Raw genomic sequence first — 26,540 nt, 5'->3', positions numbered from 1 at the left:
GTGATACCAAAAGTATACAAAAAATCACTATGAAGATTCCCAAATAAAATAATGATGGTTCAACTCGTTAAATATAATTTATTAAATTATAAAAATTACATCTCCTTAGAATGAAACAATATGACACATCTTTAAAATAAGGTACAACAACAAGTCTTTTGAGGTATATACAAACAAATTCATACGGGGCTAGAATCTTCACGTATACCTCTGATGCACTGAAATACACACCAAATTATACTTATTAAACACAAAGCGGGCAGGGCCAATGGGCCAAGTCGTTTTAGTCTAAGTCGCGTCGTTGCCTCAGGATCTGCTTGATCTGCTAGAACGGCCATAACGATCCAGAATAGTGACACTGATACTATTGCTGAAATAAACACTATTGCAAAAACTATTTTGTAAAGGCTAATATTGCAACATTTAGTCTCTGTGCATATGTTTTTTCTATCATTATAATGCGGGGGTTTTTTCAATGGCACTCCAGACGTTGAACTTGTCTCCGATGCCGATGATGACGATGATGACATGGTCGAGTCTGAAATAAACGTAATATTAATGTTTGTTATGGTAATACTTGACGGTTAAAATTGGCCATTTAAATTAAATAAAAATTTTACAATAAATGATACGTTAAGACTATATTATTGAATAAAACGGTCGTAAATAAATATTTCTTGGAACAACTGAAAGCTGAAATTAACGGTTGTAACGGTAGTAACGGTAGTGTACTGTAGTAACGGTAGTAAGTAATAAATTAGCTTCTCTCTAATGAACTGAAATCTACAGCACAATTAATTCAAGAAATGATAGTAATTTTTTTCGCAATTTCCTTAGCTTTGATTCCTAGCAAAAAGTGAATTAAGCAGTTCCGTCATCTTCTTTTTCCATCGTTAAACCTAAAACTTGACTAGAATTATTTCTTGGTAGGGGGGGGGGTCAAAGCAGTGGCATCAATTGATGGAAATGTAGGCTGTCAATGAATTTTGAAAAAGAAGATATAAAAGGTATATATGAAAATCTAGGGTCTGGGGGCACTTTTTTTGAAAATACCGAAAAATGTATTTCTCAAAATATAAAGGGGTAGGTAATGATCCTGTGGGACCTGTCGAGCCTTCATGGGCGAGCTCACCTTCTCCCACTCCCAAATCTTCTTCTTTGTTTAAACCAGTACTGGAACTAATGTATGATGCTCCCATCCCAGGGCACCATTGTAGGGACGGCTAGCGTGGGGGGGGGTATGCTGATTTAGCTTGTAAATTACTCTTGTGAGCCAAAAAAGGGTTAATTGTCTTTGAAATAAGACATATTTTTTTTTAAGTTGTGATTCACTAATAATCCCGATTGCCTGTATATTCATTTGCTTTTTATCCTGGAAAACCATGCAACATACCATATACATTGGCTACTTAGGGGCATATTCGTCAAAGTAAAAAAACAAGATGCGAAGTATATGAAAAATATACATGAATATGGGGACAAACCGTAAAATCTTTATTGGGGGGGGGGGTAATATTAGGAGCAAAAACTCCGACATAATTAGTTTTGTAATATGGAGTGAGGCACTTGGTCTAGTCAAGAAACTCCCTTAGGTGACTATCCTGGTGGCTGCCCCCCAAAAATTTGGGGGAATCCATGAAACTTTTCGTTTTTTTTTATCTTGTAATGACTGCATACATATTTCTTTGTTTCAAGGACATCGTTTAGGAATTATACTATAAACAGGAAATTTATTATTTCTTCAATCTGACACCCCCCTCCTCTCTTACAAAATACTTGACCAATGGCCATCCCCCATGGGGTAAGTTCAAGGGAGGGGCACAGCCATACGGCCATTTCGGAACAGTCATACTATGAAAAACCGCAAAAAATTAACAAATGGTAAGGAAAGGATATTGAAATTTTCTTGGAATTTCTTGGGCCTGGGCTTGAACTCCCTCCCGCTTTCCATCCCCGTACGTGGCTTCTTCAAATAGTAGTACAATTAGTAAATCCTCGAATAAATATTAAACAGAATGGTTAATACATCTGGAAATAATAACAAATTCTTATTTGGAAGGGGTTGAGATCTTCATCCTTGAAAAGTTACTGCCAATATCTAACCTGAAAGATCCTAGCAATTATCCTTTGCAGTCTGAATTGATAGAAACAAGACTCACGGCTGACAGATTAATTTTAAGAAAAGCCGAATCCAAGGAGCTATTTTTATATATTTTTAAAAAAATAACCGGCATAACTGGATCAAGGAGTTACCCGGCCAGACTGTTATTCAAAGCTTATTATCTTGATGTTTGCTGGAACTATGTATCAACGAATATCTTGTGAGTTAGCTGTCTTATTTAGGTGTAATCTCTTGCTGATGTCAAAATTATTTACTGCTTAGGGCAATATCCCCCATTTGTTTTGAATATTGCATGATAACAACAAAAACATTTTTGTAACTTTCCCCGTGATATTTAGTAATTTTACAGTATCTACAGTTTTTGACTAAAAACCCTGGATATGGGGCTATTTTCGCCTGAAATCTTGTGATTTTCAAAAAAAAGATGCAATTTTATGAAATTTTGTGCAAGTTACCTGATTATTACTTTGTTTTACAAGTCTCCCCCACCCCTATCGTCAGAAAGCCTCAGATTGCGCTGGGAAAAAACAGGCTAAAATGAGATTAGAGAATTCATATCAAAAAATGGTAGGAGCTTCATGGAAGACGGCCAAAACAGAAGTATTAAACATGGAGGATGAAGGAGAAATATTCACAAGCGTGTTGACCTAAGAAACCTTAATAATGGAATGAGACTGTAGCAGTAGTACTTTTCAAAATATGTAATTTCGAGTTCCAGTTCCTGATTTAGTCAAATTCGTGAATATTCAATCGATCATCCCAAGTTATGAAGTCTTTGCCGACTCGTGCATTCACTTACGTACTTACCTTCACCCCCCAAAAGTGCTAAATTTTCCTGAACGTCTTGTCACTTCTTATTCAAGTCATTGATTTTTACTTTTACTCCCCGCCCCCCCCCCCCAAAAGTTATGTTTTCATGCCTGTACTTGTGTGCACCTGCTGCATTTAAGTTACACCGAGATGCTTCCCATGCGAGGTAAATATACACTATTGATAATAGCTTTTAATGTAAATAAAAGTATATTCAAAACAGTATGCTAGGGTTGCTTTCTCACGAGGACGTGGGCTGGACGAAAGTTATGTCTGTCTACACGAACCGATTTGTTTTCGATTGATTCGATCAACGAAAATATGTTCTTACTTTTGTTCTCTTCCAGTCCGTCTCCCGTCGAACTGGACGAAGTGTTCTCGTTCAATTCAGCTTAGAGACAAAAGTAGAGCTCGTTTTGTATAGACGTTAGCGTATAATTGATAAAATTTGGAAAAAAAGGTCTGAAACATTTTGGCCTCCCTCCCCGTGATGACAACAATTTTTAGAGTATTGTTTAAGATACTGAATAAGAGACTAATTTAGTAATTCTCTCTATGGTGCTTCAATTGCGTGGTACTAATACGTGCTTCAATACGGTACGTGTGAATTGCCAAGTGTATTACTATTACTACAACAATTAACAGGCTTACTGCAGCGCCAAGCCACCTGAGTCCATAATCAAGACCCAGTGCTATAGCCAGGTCAATGAAAAGGCAAAAGGATTTGACCTTAGCGTTTATGGACCTCATACATTATCAAGAAGAAGAAGACGATTTTGAGAGTTTTCGAGATATTTGAAACCATTAACAGGGTATGTAATAAAGCATTTAAAAGTTCTCTATCTGATCTGAGAGGCTCATTGAGATCGATTTGTTTTGTTTTTGTTTTTTTTTTTTGTTTTTTTTTTTGTTATAAGTTTAGCTTAAACAAATCTACATTTTTGTCGATTGAATGGTCGTTTAAATGAGGACGGGAGGTGGACTGTCGTTTTCGGACCGCGACAATCCGTGAGTCTGGGTAGCTTACGGTTAAAGAAATTCTCATATAATATCAGTTTCAGATATCAGGCGAGGCGAAAAAACCCCGGGTTTTCCGACAAGTCCTCTTGAAAATAAACCCTACCTCTTTAAGATCATTTTCAAGGTCATACGGAAATCTTATTGATAAAGTGGTATCGACATTTTGTATTCTGCTAACACTTTTTAAATCTGGTTGAGGTATATTTTGGGTTTTACTGTGGAAGTTCCCTTTCATTTACCGGTTTTACTGGTATCCAGACAAATCTCCGAGTTCGAAATAACCCGTAGGTTTATTACAGTGATGTATAGTATGATAACTCATGCTATTGTTGTCAATTGAAGTACGCAGGATTTTGAATCTGCTTGTAATGCAGTCAATTGAAGATGAGCATTCATCCCCATCAAGATTTTGCAAAATACTTTTTCTTTTAGTATGTTCGCTGAAAGTGCCCCTTTTTGTATTTTTATTGAAAAAAACGAAATCGATCCCCTTCTCAAGATCTTGAAATATATCCCCCCATGTTTTCGTGAATTGATACCACTGCATTTTCTCTGCCAAACGTGCCACATCTCGTCTTTTGGTACCACACAGGGGGCAACCACCACACCGCAGCACCTCCTGCTAAGTGGGACACGTATTCTACATGATTTTACTTAAAGTGAAATGAAAATATATAGTAGGGTCCATATATAGTAATATGGTCCAAGAAGTGATTTGTGCATATGTCATTTTAGTCGGATGGTTTTAAAATGGCGGGGATTAAAAAAAATAGTCTCAAAGAAATAAGATAAAAAATTTATTTCGAAAACTTGTAACCGTGTCCAATTTGAGTTGGTTTCTTTATGCAGAATTTTCGTTAAAAAGAAACAGGTTTTCATGAAATAGCTCGTGTATAAAGGAAGAAAATTCCCACTGACGTCATCAGTATAGTCACGGTAGACGTAGCTTCTAAATGCACGTGATGGTGCAATCAGGCTTACGTAAGGTAACACAGATCAATGGACTACATTGATCGGATAGCTGCGTCTTAACAGAAGAAGAAGAACAAAATTCTGAGAGTTATGACTCAGCTTTTGTTTTAACTTAGCGTTTTTCGTCTATAGCGCTTTCCCCATAACTTACATCTTTGAAACGTTTGAATCGTTCTAGGGTGAAACTCATAAGAGAACCAAGAACAGTGAAACTGAAATATAATTTTTTGAATTGGTGCATTTTACTCAGCCACGTGAATTTTAAAAATTAGTGAAAATCAAGAATTTAGTTTTTGATGAAATACTTCTATGTGCAGTTATTAAGTTTTTGGTAGTAGTGGACGCCAAATTAAAAGAAAAGATACATGGGAGAAAAATCAGCAAAAAAACTGAAAAAACTATGGCACCAAACAGCTTAAGGTTTAGCTTTCCCTCGAAGGAAGCTGTCTTTGGGGACCAACAGATTGTTAAGGTTTGAATTTTTTAGGACGAAATTTATCATCAAATTAAGTTTCTCTTATTTATTTTCACGGTTCAGTGTGGCAACACTGACGCAAAAGTGATACTGCCCAAAAACTTCATGACTTCGAAACAAGATTTTTTTTTTAGAGAATCATTGTTTCCGGTGGGATTAGACCTGAGGTTCATCCAGGGGGCGAAAATATTTTTATTTACGTTCTTGCAACTTTAAGTCGTGTTTCATTTTTTCCTGATTTTAGTGTGAACAAACTGATCAGAACTCTATAACTCTTATAGTTTCTTTAACTTTTCAAGATGACAGGGTTTTCGCTATCGTTGAAAGTTAGTGAGTTATTTGTGGATATAAATTTTGGTAGAAATATTTAGAAACGGATCCAAGGCCTAGATTATCTGCCAGGGGGCGTTTTATTGCTTATATTTCTGTTGTTTTTCTATTTCTGAGGCTTAGAAGATTGCATAAAAGACATATTCTTAAAAACTTTGGCAAAACTGTCTCTCTCAACTTTGGTTGGGTTCTAATTCTCTTTGACTGGACTTTGACTTCTTTTGAAAAGAGAATCTAATGATTTGACTACGATTTGAAACCGCATGCAGATTTCTGTTCAGATTTAAAATACATTCTTACTAAATCTATAAAAACCTTAAAAATCAGGATTTAGCAAACTTATGAGACTCAACACACTTTCCCTAAGCCTCACAAAACTTGTTTTGAAACACAAATTTCGTCCAAGGTTATCAAAAATGAGAAGCGTATCCTTTGGAGCGGGAAGGGATGGATCTAGGTACTTTGAAATACCATCTGGGCATAATCCAGTCTCTCAATATATTTCATAAATTTTTATTTACTCTACTACGTTCAAAGACAGAAAATTTCATCATCTATCCGAGGGGGTGCCTTTCTTTCAGAAATCACTTACACCATGTGGCGCGTGCCAAGCACGGCGGAAGTGTTCCAAGCATGGTAAAACTATATCAAGCATGGCAGAAATTATGTCAAGCGTAGCTAAACTGTGTGGCACTCGTCCTGTTGTGGTGCAGTTGGATTTGTCTCCAGTCGGTAGTACGGGATCTGGGTGTTCGATATCGATTGCAGCAGCACGCCGTAGGACTCGTACTTTAATACCAGTGATGAGATTATGTGAAGGCGTGTCTGTCATAATCCAAGCAAGAAGTTGGAGCAGAAACTATCTACATCTGGTTCTAGAATTTTTGCTTTTGAATTTTACTGTTATATAGACTTAAAGCCTGTGCCGCTTGAAAGGTTCAGATATACATTATTTTTCCGAAATTAAGTACCTGAGAACCGTCAACGAGGATATCAAGGTGACAACTATTCCACGGCAACTATAATTCTGGAACAGGAGCATTGCTCATGCTGCTTGGTCCTGCAAGGCCCATTGGCATACACAATTACTAGTTTTGATCATGGTTATCCACTATCCCGACTCAACACTATAAGAACAAAATTTCGATTTCATTTTAAACCGGAGAATATTTAGTTATTGAATAATCAGAGTTACTTCTAGTTTAACTGTTTCCTCACCTCTTGATTTCTTCTAAATTGAGAAAAGTATCTTTTCTGGGGACAATTTTCACTGAAAGTGCCTTTTTGGAACCTGTATTGAAAAAATGGAAAAAGGACAAATTTGCTCCCCCTAGATTTTAAAAAATATACCCCCCCCTAAATCCTCGTGAATTGATGCCACTGTCTAATAGTCGCTTCTATTTTGACTGCATCCCAGTCTCCCTCTCTAATGCCTGGATATAGCTTCTAGGGTATATAGATCTAGGGACTATAATACATTATTTAAAAAAATAAAGTATTTTGTTTTCATAAGCTTTAGTTGAGAAGAGGGGACAATCTAGAATGCTACAATAATAACAAAGGTGGATGAACACTAATGAATCATTAATGAGACATTTTGCACTTGGGGGATTTCCCTTGAAATTATTCCAATGGACCCTTTCCTATGAAACGCTGTGGTCCAAAATGCAATAGAAATACTTCCAGATCTCATGAGCCATCACAAAAAGAGGGTGCTCTTTTCGCCCCCCACCTGGTGTACAACACAGAATACCACTTGTGCCACACAGTTCTACTATGTTTGGCATAGTTTTTGCCACACTTGCTCCATTAGGCACGCGCCATCAGGTGCACGTGGTTTCTGAACTTGGGCAACCCCTCGACAAAAGCAGATAAACTAATCCACTGATATGAACTGTCCTTCACGCTAAGAAAAAAATAGCCTTCCATTAAGGCACTATCCTCTTATTTAATTCAAGATAATGAATGAATACTTTTTTTTGTCGTGAATGTATTTGAAAAAACCTGACACCTAGCGAAGCCAGATAACTACGAGGCTATTCACCCTAGAGAAGTTTAGCACCGCTAATAAGACTAATTTGAGATATCCGATATTTAGTGGCGAAAATCGTTGATGCTGTGAGTTTCAATTTTCAATTTGTAGCCTTTAAAAAAAAGTCTATCTATATTATCATTAATAAAAAGAGAGATAGAGAAAAGCCGAAAGAAGTTAAAGTCGTCTGCTGGGTCTTCATATGGAGGCCCTTTCCTTGTGTAGCATTTTAACGTTGCTCATGCAGATTATTGTAGCCCTGGGTAATCCCATCAGGGATGTACGTACCAGGAGAGCTTCTAGGCCTGGGCTCCCTTAAATCCAAAGTTTTCCCGAATTTCTGATCAGTTCTGTAGATTATCAAAGAAAATTATTCAAGTAATTGAAGTTGCCAATTATTTTTTTTACAACCCGTAAATAAATTCCTACGTATATGTCTGTCCCGAAACTCCTTGTTATCTTAACATCCCCTCGGACATCAAAGGTTCAGAAAGGTTAGGTTAGGTCAGTTTTAAATGTATCCCCTTTAAGAAATCAAAGATTATACTCCCTTTCTCAGTGTCCCATTTTATTTTTTCATGCGTAAATCGTTCTTGTTTATGGAGTCCAAACACTTCCGTAGGCAGAGGGAGAGGGTTTCTCCGTCCTATTCTCGTTCTCCATGTTTACGATTTACCTATAATTTGTTATGTTCTATATTAATGTGTCTTATTTGACATTTCTTGGACCCCCCCTCTCCAAAATAAGTTCCTGTGCAGGGTTTTGTAGATATCTGCCACTCTTTGAATTTTTAGACTTTACAAAAAACATAACTATTCTCCATAAGTATATGATTTGAAAAATGAAGCCAATTATACTTAAATATTAAGTTTCTTTTCATATAATAATCTAGCTTTTCTGAAGTAATGTTATGGATGTAATTAATTCGTTAGCTAAAAAATAAATAACATATCCCTTCAAAATATGGTAATAGCTATCGTTATGATTCTGTTACTGCCCTCCCCCGTCCCGCAGCCCTCAACGCCTTGATACATCCTATACATGATGTATCAAGCATACATGAGTTTGCTGCATTGTTAATTAGGATTATGAACCATGGTTGGTAAAATTATAGAAACCATATAACTTGCTTTCGCATAATTTGAATATACCGCTCGATGCCTTTTTTATGCTATTTACGAATATAATAATTACTTATACCTCAAATTCAAATTTAAGCACTTTTTGAGCTATTAAAAATGACCCAAATATGGGTATAAAAAGGCTAAAAACATTTATCTCAAACTTTAGAACATTGATATCAAACTTACTGTTTCATTATAAATCCATTTTTTTTTAATGTTATATGATCCACAAGCACTGATTTTTCAACATTAATTTGGATAAATTAATTTTACCAATGTTATGGCCTTTTCTTCTTTGGACTGAGAAAGCATAGTATTATTTTGTCGGAAACGACGGGTAACTCGTACTTTAATTGAAAATTCGTCATTTTTAAGAGCTTAAAAAGTGCTTAAATTTGAATTTGTGATAGAAGCGACTATTATATTCGTAAAGAATATAAAAAAGGCATCAAGTTGTATGTTCGCTTTATTGGTAAGTTAGTTATGTGAACTGTCATAGTTTTTTTGAAAATTCCTCATTTTTAAGAGCTAAAAAAGTGCTTAAATATCAATTTAAGGTAGGAGCGATTAATATATTCGTAAAGAGCATAAAAAAAGGCATTGAGTGGTAAATTCACTTTACAAGAAAGCCAGTTATATGCATTGCTATAAATTTACCCCATGGTTGACGATATCAATAGGTAACACAAATAAACATAACCGTCCAAATAAGCAAGCTTTGCATATATCATATGAATAGGTCTATATACAGACATTAAAGGGGTGGGGGCGGTTACAATTGGGACAGTGTCGATTACAATATTTGGAAAGAGGGCTGGATGGAGAATCGAATGTTATATTTATCTATTAGCTGGCAAATTAATTGCATCTCTGAAAAATACATCTTTCCTGACATCTACTTTTAAGATAAGGTCCTTTCAGTTTTTGCGCTCCTGAAAAATTGGACTTCTGCCCATTTGGGACAATGCCACATATTCTTTCTTTTGACATGATTCATTAAGGGCTTGTGGAGGTAGAGTGGATTGATCTCCCCCTGGAAATACCTAGCCTAGGGTTCCATCCCAGGCCGACCTTTGTAGTCAGGAGGCGTCGTTAATCAATAGATAGATCATCTCGAAAGGCGGAAGTCTTAGAAAGGATAAGCTGGAATAATGTTTACCTTTATATTGGAATTGATTCATTTTCGCCTTCACCAAGCTACTGCTCTTCTAATACTAATACCCGAAATCTCTCAGCCGACTCAATTCTATTAGATGTCAAGGTTATGCAAAAATGTGTGCTATATCCAGGTAAATAGTAAATACCCGATCTTAGCTAAAACCAAAACTAATCCATTGTAAGCTGTATACAGTCATATGCAATCTTTGACGGAAGGAGCAACCCATTCGAAGCAAAGTTTCGTTTCCTCGATTTCGGAACAAGGACAGCTACCCCAATTTCAGAGGTCTTTGACATAATGGGCACACATAATACGGCAACACTTTCATACAAAAGTATATTCATCCATCTAACATTATACTACCAAGAACTCATTGTAGCACGAAAGCGCATGAAGCTATTGCAGATGGGCACACTCCTTCTCCACCCCAATCCCCTCAAAGCTTAATTTTTTACTATCTCGTACGAAGCTTCAGTTTTTATTGAATTGTTTCTTATGACTTCGTTTGGTCCTATTCGGGGACGATCTGCTTTTCGTTTGACCCCTCATGACTGGACAAAAAGCAAAACTCTGGCGATATCTAATACATGAGCTGGGGTATTGGCACATTTTCCCTTATAATCGGTCCAAAATTAAACAAAGAAAATTTAAGAAAAGTCAATTAATCTAGATTCGCCACCAGCTCAAACACCAGTAATCTAGATTGTTGGACCAAAAAATAAACTTTTAGAAGCAAATACGTTAAAAAACGATATTTAAATTATTTTTTTTGCGTTCCCTCTCCCAGTGATATTAACTTGGGCGAAGGGCATTCCCCCTCAAATTCCATTGGATTTTTGGAAAACTCCTTTTTGGTATTATAATTAAAAACAACAAAATCCCCCCCCCGAATTTTGAAAACACATTTTTGCCCTCCACCCAACCTTATCTACATTTCCGTGAATTGATGCCACTTCCTCCTCCCAGATACAATATGTATTGATTGGTTTGATTTATAAGCAATTTTTTCATCAGTAACCAACACTAGGCATGGGGGTGCCGACTTTCACAAATCACGAACACCTAGTGGCGCGTACCAACCGTGAAGGGACAGTATCATATATGGCGGAGCTGTGCAATTAAAATAACTGAAAATAGTTTATATTCTAAAATGTGATTTTAAACGGAAGAGGTAAAATTTAATTGAACGATGAACTTGCAATTATAAGTAATAAAAAAGGCCAAAATAGAAAACAGTAATTTTGTTGGATAGGTTCTTCCAATAAAACGTATATTGACTCCTTCAAAGGGCTTAGCAACATAAGTCATGATATTTAAAGATGTTGAAAAAAGAGTACATTGCGTTAAATTGCGAAGAAGTGCTTTTATTTGAATTTTTTAAGTTCAACATAAGATAACGGATTGCTATTATTTTTTCTTAGCAATGCCATTGACTTTCTTTTGATTTTCTGGAAATTTGCAACTACAACAGCTCTTAGCAATAAGAATAGTTGTTAAATTTTCCGGTTAATGAACTACAGAGTTAGCTAAGAAATAGACATATCTTTAGAATCAGAATTTTATCTGATTCCGAATATAATATTCATTTAGGTTGGAAATGAAATTTACAACCTTCCTCCACCTAATTTGCAAACATATATCCTGAATTGTGTACATACAGTGAATTTTCCATTATTTTGATAAACTGTTAAATAATTTTGAAGAGACGAGGGGCATCTGGAGAATTCAATAAGCTGCATATATGCAGATCAGGTTATATATTTGCACATTAGGGGGTGGGGGGGGCAAAGCCTATTTCCGACGCGAATGAATGTTATATTTGAATTTAGGATGAAATTATGACTCTAAAGGTATATCTAATTCTAAGCTATCTCATTACCGTGTTAATCGGAAAGTCTGCTGAATATCATTAAGTAAGTGGGGTTACTTAATCTATTAATTGCCATCAATGGGAAAGGCCGTATCCAGGGGGCTTATGGGGCCCAACCCCCGAATTTTTTTTTTTACTTTCGAAGACGTGACAGAAATAGATATAAATATTTTTTGTTGCGTATTTAAAGTTTTTGCCCTCTCCAAACAAGAGTTCTGGAAACAACCTTGTCAACGGGTTGTTTAATTACTTTATGTGTAATTATGTGTAATTACTGTGCTCTGTTTAACTCAGTTTGAATATCAAAATGAAATTCTCGCAAAAAAAAAATCGTAAACACCTTGCGAGCCTCTTTAACTAACCAAAAATATTGGTAGCTTACACTTATAGATAAATGTAGCAAAAATTTTTCTATCGGTAAAAAGACCTATTGCAGCTTATTGAGCTCTGAAGCACTACAAGCCAATAATTATTGGCAATAGGTTTCAGTAAGTGCTTTTGAACACAATTCAATGACTTAAATTGCCTATTAGACCTCAAAAATTACATAATTCAATTGTAGTAATCTAAAAAAAAACAAGGGACCAAAAATACCTAAAAAATACCGACAATTCAAAAAACTACTTACACATTTATGCTAACAGATTTTAATACCAAGCTAGATTGCCTAATAGACCCCAAAAATTACATAATTCAATTGTAGTAATCTAAAAAAAACAAGGGACCAAAAAAACCTAAAAAATACCGACAATTCAAAAAACTACTTACACATTTATGCTAACAGATTTTAATACCAAACTTCAAATCCTGACTGATTTTAAATAAGTGCTGACAGCTAAGCCTATTCAAACTTATTCCATGGGGAACAAATATGGAATTATAAATAATTCATTTGACAATACAAATTCCTACGATTTATACCTTGAAAGAAAGTAGTTGGTATTTTTACAGATTTGTAGGTAGTGTAGACTTTCACCAAGTTATTCTATCGATTTTCTTTTTTTTTACCATTTCTTAACCATCGGGAATTCTGCGATCTCTGGGAAAATGGTTCGGGTCTCCATTTAAAGGAAATGAGAACTTCGTGATAGGGAGTAAAGAGTTAAGGTTTAAACAGGCTAGGGCGGAGGAGGAGCGTATCCAGCTGTGTTTGCTTCAGATGGTACTTGTGTTTCAATGATTTTCTTGTAGTACTGCTGTTAGTTTCGAAATATTACAAATTTCAATTTTGTTTTAAATTTTTCAAATATATAACGTATTTTCTAATAGAAAAGCTCAAGCTTGTTTTATATTCAATCTGGACGGGGAACATTTTCATGATGCCACCAAAGCCCCTCTCCTAAACCGTATTTGTAGTTTTAATTTTTCACTGACACGTGGTCTTCAGTCCAACAGTAAAGTTATTATTTTTTTATATATCTAGTTCGGGGACGATCAAGCAGGAATTCCAGGGCTATGCCAGCCAGGAATAGCATAATTATCACGAAAATTTCCAAAATGTCCTGTAATATTTATTTGGTGTGCTGTTTTTTATTATTTTTATGTTTGTACCTCCTCCCCTTTCCTACTCTAATTTTAGACCCATTGAAAACTCCAATGATACGCTCAACCTAACTGGCCTAAAGAAATCCGATGAGTTTGCTGCGCAGGGTTGGGTACTCAGTTGCTTTAATGCTCCACTTCAGGCACAGAGGTACGGACTTTCAAGAAATTGAGCTCTCATGACGTAAATGCAGAGCTGCAAATATGGTGGAAGCTATTATGAATGAAGCAGTGCAATCTAGCATTAGCACAAAAGACACTGCACTCACAAACGTGTTGCGAATCAGTTTTTTTTTTCAGTCATGGATACTATAGTGATTTTGTCAAAGTTTTTTTTATAACGTCGATCATAAGACAACAGATATGAAAAAAAGGAAATAAATGTAGTGGTCTTTATATAAGATTAATTTACAAAAAAAAACTTTCCGAAAAACAAATTTTGAAAGAAAAGTCCAAATTAAACTTCATAAGAGCCATATTAAACTTCAGACCAGCAGAAATAAAGTCCTGTAATAATTCAGACTCAAAACAACCAGAGTTTACTGTTGAAGAATAAATCGAAGCCAAAACGAAGAGAGATTAAAATAAATGACTTTACCAAACATAAAAATAATAAATACTGATGTAGATGAATAAATAAATCTCAAAACGAATAAAAATTAAATTGAATATTCAAGTCAAACTTGAAACGAACAAAAATTATTACAAACAGAAGTCTTTATTTCGCTTTTATTTTCTTTATCTTTTATTTTTATTTCTCTGAAAACTATATATACTTTGAACAACGTGCTTTAGTTTTTCAAAACATCGATGACCAGTAAAAAATAAATCCTTTAAAAAATAAACTATTTAATATAATGATATTAATTTCTTGGAAATATTAACACTTCAAGATACAACAATGTGTCTTCGAGATAAAAAATTTTGATATAAAGATATAAAGTTTATTTTATTCAAGAAGCCACACTGTGTAAAAACACAATACTATATTATTCTAATTTTTCAGTGTTATGAATACGAAAAAATCGTTCATAATATGTTTTGTTTTCAATAAAGCATAAATGACGAATATGCTTTAGAAATTTTAAGGCTCTGGGCTGGGCTCTTATTAAACTCCCATAAATTTGTTTTCATAATAAACTGTTACTGCTAAGCTTAATTGAACTAATAGTTTGGGTAGCATACTGCTCATAAATTGGCCTCTAATGGCAATTTTTCCTCATTGGACAGTTTTTTTTCAAAACATGGTTTTATACTTTCGGTTACTATGGGCCCTACTTCACTCTTCATGAGGTTGTAGGCATCACTGCAACCGCGATTATTGAGGTCAATGAATCTAAGTGTATAGTCTTTGATTAGGTCACCACTGTCTTAAATTAATATGCTTGATCACACTCTTTGATTATACGGTCATCCACCTTTCCTCATTTTGCTCAAATTGCACAAGAAAGAATTCTAAACCTTTTCCCGTCGTTCTGATTATGTTTTTATGCATTTGACCCCTATGAACAGTGCGTTGGCTTTCTAATTTAATAGCTTTTACTTTCACTTACATTGTAAAGTTCCTTATGACTGTAGGTTTGGACACGAACGAAAACGGGCTCATGGTCTAGCCGACTTTCGAAATTTGGTATTCATTATTGTCTCTTGCATTTCCCACATAATCCACTGATTTTTTTTCGTAATTTGTTTGTTTCCCCTTACCAAATTAGGCACTCCTTCGTGAAATAAGTTCATAAATACGGACCTGTCTCCGCTTAAGGGGGAAATGAGATAGGATCGCCTCACAATGAAACGTGAGGTACATATTTTGTACCTCTGAGGTACATTGTATATAATAATTTGTATGGTTCTGAAGTATTAGCCCCTCCCCCTGACCTTTAGATATCTACTGTTCCATTCTAAAATTCTGGTTAAGTGCCGCAATGCACACACATATCTTTTTTTCTTTCTTTGTTTATAGCAATAACGATTTTCGTTTATTCGTATAATTGAAAATAAATTTTATTTCTATGAAAATTAAATAAAAAAGTAAGTTTTTTCAAGTTTTTTCAACTAAAAGTAAGGAGCACCATTAAAACTCGAAACAAACAGAAATTATTACGTATAGGAGGAGGGTTTTTCCCCTCCTCAACACCTCGCTCTTCACGCTAAAATTTTTTTGTACTTTTGCAAAAACCTTCTTATTGTTCCAATTAAACGACCCTCGTGTTTCGGAGTAGTTCTTAAATAATTGGGACAAAATTTCAACTTTAGCGTAAAGTGTGAGGTATAGAAGAGGGGGCAACCCCTGTCATATGCGTAATAATTTCTGTTCGTTTTAAGTTTTAATGTTACTTCTTACTTTCAGTTGAAAAAATAATTTAATTTTTGACCATTTTTCAAATAGTGCTAGGAAATTTGGCTCCACCTTCACGGAAAAATCTTCCCTCCCCACGAAAATATTCCCTAGATACTTCAATCCAAGTGGAAAATTTACCTCTGACAGTTACTCTTAACATCTCTACTCTTAAAATTGAGGTGGCAAAGAGAAAGCAAGACATATAAAAAAAATTCCGTACAGGAATTTGTGCAAATTCCTCGAGTGTAAAATTTCCTCTGAAAAGTTCACCACCTGAAAACTTCCCTCCTTATGGAAAATTCTCTCCGTGAAAATTCCCCTAACGGAAAATTTGCCCCCCCTGCCTGAAAAATGTATAATACTTCTCAATAACCAATACTATACATAAACAAAGGGCAAATTTTATAACTTAAATACCTTTGCCCAGGGAATATGGGGGTCATGTTACCCCCAAAGGCATAGTTGTTCGGCCTTTAAAACTGTGCTGAACGAAAGGGCTATCTTAAGATTTTTATCGGACGATTTTGGCTAAAAAAGGGACGTGGAGATTTGCCCTCCAATATTTTTTTCATTTAAAAGGGGCATTAAAACTTTTAATTTCCGTTCGAATGAGCCCTTTCTTGATTTTCTAGGACCATGGGTCGATACGATCACCCTTGGAAAAAAAAAACAAAAAAAAACAAAGAAACAAATAAACACGAATCTGTGATTTTTCTTTTGGCAAAAAATAGAAATTTCCATATTTTTGCAGATATGAGCTTGAAACCTCTACAGTAGGATTCGCTGATACCACTGAATCTGATGTTGTGATTTCCTTCAACATCCCTTGACTTTTTGGGGGTATTTCCCCCCTTTTTCGAAAATCAGGCAAATTTTCTCAGGCTTGTAGCCTTTGATAGGTAACAATAAACTTAATGAAACTTGTACATTTGGAATCAGTATAATATGTCGATTTTTTATGTCAAATATTAGAATAACCAATGTCCATTTATTTTGTAATATCCCTTAACTGAATATAATTAGATGGAATTAAAGTCATGTGTCCTGGAACCACTGGGCAAGGACCCTTCTGAATCTATTATCATTATAGCTTTATCGTTTTAATGTAGATCGCCAAATTTGTGCTGTTTGAACAATTTTGTCAGTTCCCCCCTCCAAGCTCCTGCATAAATTAGTGATGAGGGAAGAGGGATTTGGGACAGAAATCCAGGGACTAGAGCTTTATAAAGGTGTATAATAACCTTTTTTTTATTATTCCTTAACTGTGTTAGAGATGGGAAGGGGCTTAAATGAGATTTGTGGGTAGTAATATTTGAAAAAAACCTTTTTCAAAAAACATCTTTTCGATAATAGGAGGAGAATGAGAAAATACCCAGGGGGCAACTAAATGGATAAAAAAATGGATGAAATAAAGTAGATAAAAAAAAGAGTTTACACACATTCATATGTAACTTTAGTGTTCTGTACTTAGATACTTTATAGGGATCTTTTAAATTTCCTTGGGTCTTCTCTCAACGACCCAAAGGCCTACGTGTCTGGTCACTCATTTCTACGTTTGGCTTATCAACGCTAATAGGAATATATGGATATATTGACCCTGACAATCTCGGTGAAAAAACCGGTGAAAGCTATAAAGGCGGGCTGAAAACTTGTTCCAAAGAAACGGGATCCTTTGATATTTCACGTTTTTCGATCAACAGAAAAACAGAAGTTCGTTTCTGAAACGTGATTTTAAGTGATTTTAGTCTTTACCTCGTAATATTTTCTAATTAAGAAACGAAATTTTTCTCTTTTCTGGTCCCAAGCGTGGTGGAAACTCTGCCAAGCGTGGCGGAATTGTGAGGCAAAATCGGAGTGAGACGTACACCCGGTGGTGGAAAGTTGGTGTCAACTCAATTAAAACCCATATCAGTTACGTCCAATTTTGACCTTAAAAGTTAAGGAGACTATCCTAAACAAGTGTATTAAATTCAAGATAAAACTTTTTTTTGTATGTCAGCTAGTTATATTCTTAAAAAGTGATTTGCTTTATCGAAAAGATGAGATTGTCTACAATTATATCTTATTTCAGACTTGTACGAGAGGGGGCTTCATGTCTGGTCCCCTAAATACAGCGTTTTGGACAACGTTGCCATATTTATTTTGAGAATTGGGGTAATTTTAAATCCCCTCCTGCCCAAAATCTAAGCTTTCCCCAAGACTAATCCCTACTTACGAGTATTCCTTATCCTATTTACGGGGGAATTTGCAAAAAAGTTAAGTTAAGGGAGACAAAACTTCAAGTTGAGAAAAAAGCCATAGCAATTATTCTGCATAATCTTTAAAATCGCTCTTTGATTTTTATGTGTTTTTAATAGCTAATTTTTTGGATTTAAATCAAAAATTAAAATCTGGAGTTTGACTTGATTTTTTGGGGGGCTCAGGCTGTGCTCGGGGAATGATCTAATAACGGAAAATGAACTTCTAACAATTATTCTACTTCGGCTTAATAAAATAACTAGCATTTTTCAAATAAAATTTCATAAAGCAAAAAATTTATAAATTTATCTGCATTGTTCATGCTTTTTTCAATTTTTCAATGAAAGTACCAAAAAAGGGCGTTTTCAATGAAAATACTCCCCAAAAAGGTACTTCTTCTTAATAAATACAATATTTTTTGTCTTATTATATATTTTAAATAACAATTTTTTGGATTCAAATCAAAATCTCTATTTAGATTTGGGATTATTTGGGGGGGCCCAGGCTGTGCTGGTGGATGATGTGACAATAGAAAATGTACAAAAAAAATCGCAAAGAAGAGAGAAACGAGGACACTAACAGTCAGTGAAAAACAAAAGAAAAAATTATGCAAATATTTTGGTTGAGATCACCGCTCAACCGTAAGAAAATGCAGATAAAAGTCCAAAGGAAAGAAAACCAAACCTCAAAATAAGCACTGAAACTAAAATAAGGACCCTTTCGAAGCAACGATTAAAGAGTAACCTCCCTTTGATGTTTAACTGTTACCCTTCCATCTTTGGTTCGAAGGGGTCCTAATTTTAGTTTCAGTTTTTATTTTGAGTGTTGGTTTTTTATATTGTCCTTTGGACTTTTAACTCCATTTTCCTTATTATTCTGTGCTGAGGACGGTTGAGCGGAGGTCTCGACCGAAATATCTACGTAATTTTTTCTTCTGTTTTTCACTGGCTGTTATTGTCCTCGTTTCTCTCTTCTTTGCGAATTTTTGTTTTGTCATGGTTAGCCAGTGTGGTCTCAGAAAATATTTAGAAAATGTACGCTTTTTTACTCCGTTTTAAATCCGGACGGCTATGTATTTGCGTATAATTAATTGCACTGGTGAAAAGACCCAAACCGAAGTACAGTGGTTTATAAGTTTTTTAGATTTTTATTTAGTTTTTTTGGTTTAGTTGCTTTTGTTTTACTATTTAGCTATTGTTTTAGTGTTTAGTTATTTTTTTGGTCCTGGGGATTTAAAGTTTAAACTTTAAACGACAATACTGCTATTAATTGATCGAAAGGATTTAGCATTAATCCTTTAATGCTAAATCCTTATACATTATACATTATCGAACTCTGCTTTACATTTGTTTTAGATTGAAAAATACGTTGAAAAATTGGTAAAATAGATATTCTTTTTGTAATTTTCTTAATTTCATAAGAAAAATTATAATTAAATATCGTAATTTTGGCCTTTTGAATGGACTAATCTGAAGCTAATAAATCCAGTGGAATAATTACCTCTTTTTTTGTGCAAATCTAGTCGTATCAAAAGCATCACGTTTCAAAAGGATCACAAACCTTAAGGGGAAACAATACCTTAAAGCATCCCCATATTTCGTCCGTTATAGATTGTTTTTAGTTTGTATCGGCAAACTGTTTATAGTTGGTTGGGTGGTATTGCCATAACTTTTAGAGCTTGGATAAGAGATCCCAATAAATAACAAAAAACTAAAAATTGACAACTTTTTCCTTGAAAATACTAGAAATCTATTTGGCTTCTCGCATCTTGTGCTGGAGATAGAGCTATACACCTTCATTGTAACTTAAATCATCAGGAAGTTCCATTTTTTCGATTAAATGGAGGGTTCAGGAAAGGACAGTCCCTAAAAAAGTTCTAGCATAATGCTAGGAAAACGATAAAAATCAGCTCAAAGGAATTATCATTTGAGCATATTGGACGCTTTTCTTGTGGTGTCACCCTCTTTGATTGACAACCTCGCCGACAAAAGGGATGTGAAACTTCACTATTTTTTAGTCAAATTTCACGCCAAACCTCAGATTCTCAACAACTTTGGATGATGGCTAGTCCGCTGTGAGAATTTGCCAATTACCTCTTTGTCTTTTTGATGGTCAGTCGACGCTGCAAAATGACTTAAAGGTGCCATACCACCTTAAAAGGACTTAAAATTTTTATTTTATTTACCAAAAGACTTATTAATATATGCATTCGTTCATTAAATATAGTAACGGAAGTACTTTTTTTTGTTTTTTTTTTCTCTTGCAACGTCACACAATCCTTGATCTTTGTAAGCGGGCCTTTAGGGCACTGTACTTAGCTTCCTTATCTATATGCAACTGATATTATGAAACGCAAAAAAATATGCCGAATCATTCGCGAGCGTGGATATTAATTTCAGCGGGAGGGGGGCTCAATTAATTGAATAGTAAAAGACATTGGAAAAGTAAAAAAAAAGTTTAAAAAGTCATGAAGGTTTGGGAGGATCTGAACTTTCTTTGGCGCCATCTTTCTGCTTATGTAGCCTGCATCTGATAAAATCTTATTTTCTATTATAATTGAGTTTTTTTCAGTCTCCATCTTTAAATTACTTCAAACCAAGATACGAGTTGTAATTGATTTCCAAGCTTGGCAAAAAAAAAAAATAATAATAAATAAATATGCTGGCGAAAGCGAAAATTTCATTTTTCTATCTTTCTATCTTCTTGGGCTTTTCTTTCCTAAAAATCAGCATTTAAGCCTGGAACACACGTAGCTTTCTTTGTGGAACGTTCCAGGCTTCATGCTTTCTAAGCTTGAATTATTCAAACGAAATCAAAATAGAATAGCGGGCAAAAATTTTAATGGCATTCACATGCAATTCCAGGAAGACTACCATGCCTAGACATGTATATCTGGTCATGCACTGGCGCAAGCATGGAAGTTCAGCCGAATATACATGTGAACGCCACTTAAGCGAAAAAACTTAAAAAATACATAACAAATTTGTATATGCATTTTTGTTACTTTTTACGAGTTGGACAAAAATGTCAGGGGGAGGGGGTTCAAACCAGGCCCCCCTGGATACGCCCTTGTCTTCTAGATTTCTAGATTTCTAGACTGTAAAACTGGATACTTGGCTGCAGCTTGTCGCAGCATCGCTGATTTCTACATGTGAACAGGAACTGCCTGGGTATCGATATGTGGAAAAACAAATGCATAGCCCAACACATGCAGGTCCTCACTAGGCATGCATCTATACGTGGTTTGAAGAGGAAGGTGGGGGATTTTAAGAAAAGTCCGAATTAAAAAAAACAAAACAGAGCTTGAAATTCGAGTTTCGGTCTTGACTTCCTTAAAAACCAACTTGTTATTTCTATTGCTATTTGGCAGTTTCAAGTTGTTCAATTAACCGAAAAATAGTTTCTTGGCTTTCTTGATTTTCTTGGCATAAAATATCAGTTTCGCTCTTAACTTCCTTAAGAAAAACTTGTTTCTTATATCAGCATTTGCCACTTTTAAGATTACAGTCACGTAGTCAAGTACATTCGACACCTGTTACAATATATTAGGGGTCTTAAGTTCCAAAGTTGCCGATGCTAAATCTTCATAATTAAATAATTAAAATGATAAATATTGCTTTTTAGAGACATGATTATGAGTATATTTCGAGGTCTGCATACACTTCAAAACGAAAGTCCGATTTAAACAAATAAAGGCGAACTACTTCTACTACTATTAGCAATTCATTTCTGCACCAAGCCCCCTGGGACCAGCACATCTACACAGACTCCTCCTTCATCTTAATTTATTCAAAGCTTCACTCGTTACCCCCTCCCATGAAGTTTCAATTTTCATTAAATCTTTTCTAATAACCTCTTATCACTTTATTATGGGGTGAACTGATTTTAGTTTAGCCCGTAATGGATCGCCAAAAAGCATAATATTTATCAATTTATTATCCTTCATTAGTAAAAAGTGACTTAGCCATCTTGATTTTTTTTCATTACATCCCTAGAAAGAATGATTAAACTGTATTTTTCGTATAGCTTCTTCTTTGATATATGGTCAGTGAAACGAATATTTTGAAACTATCATTTGACAGTTTGAAACAGTTCCTGGTAAAGAAATGTAAGTAAGGAAAGAATTGGTCCAAAAGTAGCCTAAACCCTAAAAGATGGAGTCGCGATAACCATATATACATAAAAAGAATAGAACTTTCATGCTGATTACGAATACATAAAGTTCATTAAGTTTAATTTTACCCATCAGAAGCTACAAGCCTGAGAAAATTTGCCTGATTTTTCGTAAAAGTGTGAAACACCCCCCAAAATTCATAGAATCTTAATAAAAATCACACCGTCAGATTCAGTGTTATAGAGAATCCTACTGTAGAGGTTTCAAATTCCTATCTACAAAAATAATGGATTTGGAATTTTTGGCGAGAAGAAAGATTACGGATGCATGTTTATTTGTTGTTGTTTTTTTTTTTTTTATGAGTGATCTTATGAAGCCAGTGGTCATAGACGATCGGGAGAGGGTTAATTTGAACGGAATTAAGAAATCCTATTGCCTTTTTAAGTGAGCAACAAGATTGGGTAGCAAATAGCCCCTCTGACGTGTCCTTTTTCCTCCAAAAGACATCCATTCAAAGTTTAAGATAACCATTTGATTCAGCTTAGTTGAAAGTCTATTACCTATGCCTTGGGGGAAGCAATTTTAGGAAACGAAATTTTTTGTATAGAAGGAAGATTTTCTCTATACGCAAAATTCTGAACTTTTATACCAATGCATCAAAGGTGAATATCCAAACACAGAAGTAATGTAATGAAATGAGATGATGTGATCGAATTTCATCAAATCGGGAATAGAATGGTTCTTTTAGTTGTATAAAAATGGCAGTGATAATATTTTGAATGAGAATCAATAACTAAAATGCTTGAAGCTGGCTTTATTGTTGTATATAATGAAAAAAGGATTTCAGAAAAGAACTTAACACATTGGCGTAAACAGCAAGGGTTGAGGGCACCACCTCCTTGTATAGTGTAATTTATACTTGTTTTCATGTTTTATGTTTTCTTTTACTTTCTTTCGAAATAGCTTTTTTTAAGTAAACTTTATTGATTGGTCTTCCAGTTAAACAATTGATGCAAGAACCAATAATTCAATTTTGCATACGAAAATAATTATAAAAAAATAGAGTTGGTTATAGATAAGACAGCAAAACTGAAAACAGAAAAACTTTCCCTCTCATAAGCGATATTCGCGTGACGGAAAAACTAATTTGATTTTGGACACGAAAAGTATAAAAAAAAAGTAAGGAAGGTGCTGTAAATAAGACCGCGGAACTAAAAACTGAAAGTAACCCTTAAACGAACGGTAATCATGTGATGGAGGAACTAATTATTCGATTCTGTATACGAAAAAAAAATAATAAACCGGAACCGTGAATAAGACAGTGAAACCGAAAAAAACAAAACTTCGGGATGGCCCGAGTTAACCCTCGAAACTCTTCTTCAGCAAACAGAGAAGTTAAAAAAATATGGGATCTATCAAGTCAAATTTTCCTATCAAGGACAAATTTTTGGGTTTTGCCTCCACTGCTTGAAATAATAAGCCCCATTTCATTTATTTCTTCTTCTTTCATAGAACAGAAAGCTTGGTCGATCTTCTTCTTCTTCTTCTTCGATCTTCGATCTTTGCGGGCTGATCTTTTTTTCAAATTTGAAACATTTTGAGTGCGAAAAGTAAGTCTTAAACTATTCATAATCTATTTTAATTTCCGACCATCGACTGGTTCTTCGTTGTTGGGGCAGGGTGGACAACAAAAATTTCAGAAGTTGTATGTTATGTACCTTTGTTGTGAGTAATAGGGGGGGGGGAGAAGTTTTGATCTTCTTCTTTGAAGACAAAAAAAATTATTATAACCCAAAAGTTTGTAGCATTCTGAAGGATAATAAGGCTGACAAGAACAAAAAACTGTTAGTAATTTTACCCCGACTTCGCAAAATTCTATAAGCCTGACCTTCCCTGGACAAATCACTGAGGGTTCCATGACTTGTAATAGCCTGGTCCGTTTCAGCTGTGAAAGAGAATCTTAATCACGCTTAGCTCCTATGACAGTTATTACATGAAGAATTTATGATTAACAAATGAAACATATCGAAAATTGATAAAAAAGGAAATATTCGTTTGAATTTTGCTTCTTACAATGATAACAAAAGATACAGACAGTTCAGTTATCGGACTTGAGTTGCGGGAATTCTTGATATTTCTTTGTTGAAAATTGCCTTTTGCTCAGTTGCACATCCAAGGACTGCAATTGAGAGAAGACATTTGCCTCTAGACCTTTTACCCTTCCCTCTAGATTTTGAACATTTTCATTTTTTTTTGAATTTTCATTGAAAAACACCTTTTTGGTATTATGATAATAAAAAATTAAAAAAAAAACAATTTTGCGCCTACCCTTTTAGGTAGTTAAAAATATATTTTGTCCCTTACCCCGCATTTTTTTTTGAATCGACGCCATTGTTGCACATCTTAGTTAATTTTTATTTACTCTACCTTTTTATGCTTAGTAAAACGATGCTGCGAGTTGACTATGAGGAGATGTTTAATATCCTCATAACTATCTTTTATTTGCTTGTTCAATTGTCGTTTCCTTTAGGCCTCGGCGGTTTTCCAGGTTTAGGTGGGTAGTTACGAATTTTGATGCATAGTAATTCGCCTTCTCCATTGTCGTCAAATCGTATATGGTATGGAGTTGATGTTTGTGTTTTGAAATACTACTAATTTTGACCAGTGACTTTGAAAGGTTTGTATTTATGTACAATGACTAATGGCCTACTAATGGTAACTGTACTGCTAATGGCCTTTTGGTAACTGTATAATGGTAACTTTGGTAACTTTGGTAATTTTGGTAACTGTATAATGGTAACTGTACTGCTAATGGCTAATGGCATATATCGATATAACATATATCGGAAATAGAACAAGTGTGGATGGAGCTGTACTAGAAGCGAGTCTGAAAACCAAATAAACAGAAAGTTTCTGCATAGCATAATTTTAATATAATAATGTACAGTTCAGAAACGTAGAGGGCTTGGGGATACCATTGTCTCTTTATATTGTAAATTGTTAAAAATGTCCATATAAAAGGATATGAGATACTTCCAGAACGGGAACAGAAATACGATTATGTACTTGTATGATATAGCCCCGACCTAATATTTTTCATCTAAGTAGAACCTGTTCCTCTGATGCTCAATCCTAATGAAATATACCAGAGCATGATAAAATATAATACTTAGGAACAAATTTGGGCTATATATTTGCGGTTCTTCATGCCTAATGTGTTAGGCACGATTATTCTGCATATTATGAAGTAACAATTGTTTTCTAACTTTACACTGTCCAAATACTTTGCCCTTACTCCCACCCCCTAATGTGTAAATATATAGCCCAAGTTATATGTTGCCCATTTATTACGCCACTTCTCTTTGTCTTGTCTCACGCTAAGCTGAAAGCGACTAAAGAAAAAAAAATCTACAATACGTCAACGGGTGAACGAGTTGAGTGGTCGTGGCTATATCATACAAGTACCTAGGATTATATCCTATATTCATCTACAAGAAAACCCTATGTCTTTCCCCCCCTTCCCCGGATCCAGTGTTTTTCCCTAGCGCAGTGACATATATTAAGATATATTTGGTATATTGTGATTTTTGCGACCGATAAACTAAACTAGTAACCCATCTTTATGCATTGACAAGTTGAAATGGTGTCTCGGTTTAGGAAGATTTTGTCTCTGAGCGTGTTCCCGGTGCGACAAAAACTTGATAATATTAAAAAAATTTCGTTACAGGTAAGAACGAATTAACAGCTGAAACGATCGGAATTTAGCTTTCCATTAAGTTTTATATTTAATTGTTTGTGAATACGGTTAGCTAACATCTTTAGCTAATTATATTCTGCATAAATACCATCAAATTAGTCCATTGGAGGTAAATGGCAAATCTAATGAGTTTAAGGACTTTGAGCCCTTGTACAGGAAAAATGAGCCTTTATGAGATGCATTTGTTGATTAACCGTTATAGCCTTGCCCTTAATTCGTATTGAATTTAAAGTAAATACGAACTAAGTTGTAATTTCCATCTGGAATGCACCCTCTTTCTAGGGGCTTTGTCTTAAGAATATGTTTTATTTCATCGTAATTCTGTTTTTTTTCTACAATTATGTTGTGTTTTTGAAGTTACAAATCTTCTTTAAAAGAAAAAAAGATGAACATCTATTACCTATTGTCTAAAACTTTCAAGTATTTTTGAAATTGTGAATCTCAAGTAAAAAAAAATAACTTAAAAATAAACATTTAGTACCTTCAATAAAAAGCTTCTTATCTATCATTTTTATATTCCTTATTCAGATAAATTATTTGATCAAAGCAATAGTCTATTTTATTTGCACCTGATGAGATAATATTTTCAAATATCTTTCACTTTGTTTACTAAAAAGGATATGAGTCAAGTTCA

At 34.7% G+C, this 26,540-nt stretch overlaps 1 protein-coding gene and 1 long non-coding RNA gene across 3 annotated transcripts in view; one reads left to right on the top strand and one right to left on the bottom strand.

Moving 5' to 3' along the window:
* LOC136033564 (rab3 GTPase-activating protein catalytic subunit-like) overlaps window positions 1-26,540 on the top strand; it is a 424,515-nt gene that overhangs the window by 124,930 nt on the left and 273,045 nt on the right. The window lies entirely within an intron of this gene.
* LOC136033569 (uncharacterized) lies at window positions 59-26,540 on the bottom strand. Its single transcript, XR_010618943.1, has 2 exons — window positions 26,388-26,540; window positions 59-538 (listed from the first exon to the last, which is right to left on the bottom strand). It is a non-coding gene; the product is annotated as an uncharacterized LOC136033569 (long non-coding RNA).

Source organism: Artemia franciscana, chromosome 12 (assembly GCF_032884065.1).
Source record: "Artemia franciscana chromosome 12, ASM3288406v1, whole genome shotgun sequence".
NCBI lineage: Eukaryota > Metazoa > Arthropoda > Branchiopoda > Anostraca > Artemiidae > Artemia > Artemia franciscana.
The sequence above is the reverse complement of the archived record's forward strand: the minus strand, read 5'-3'. Positions and strand labels throughout refer to the sequence as shown.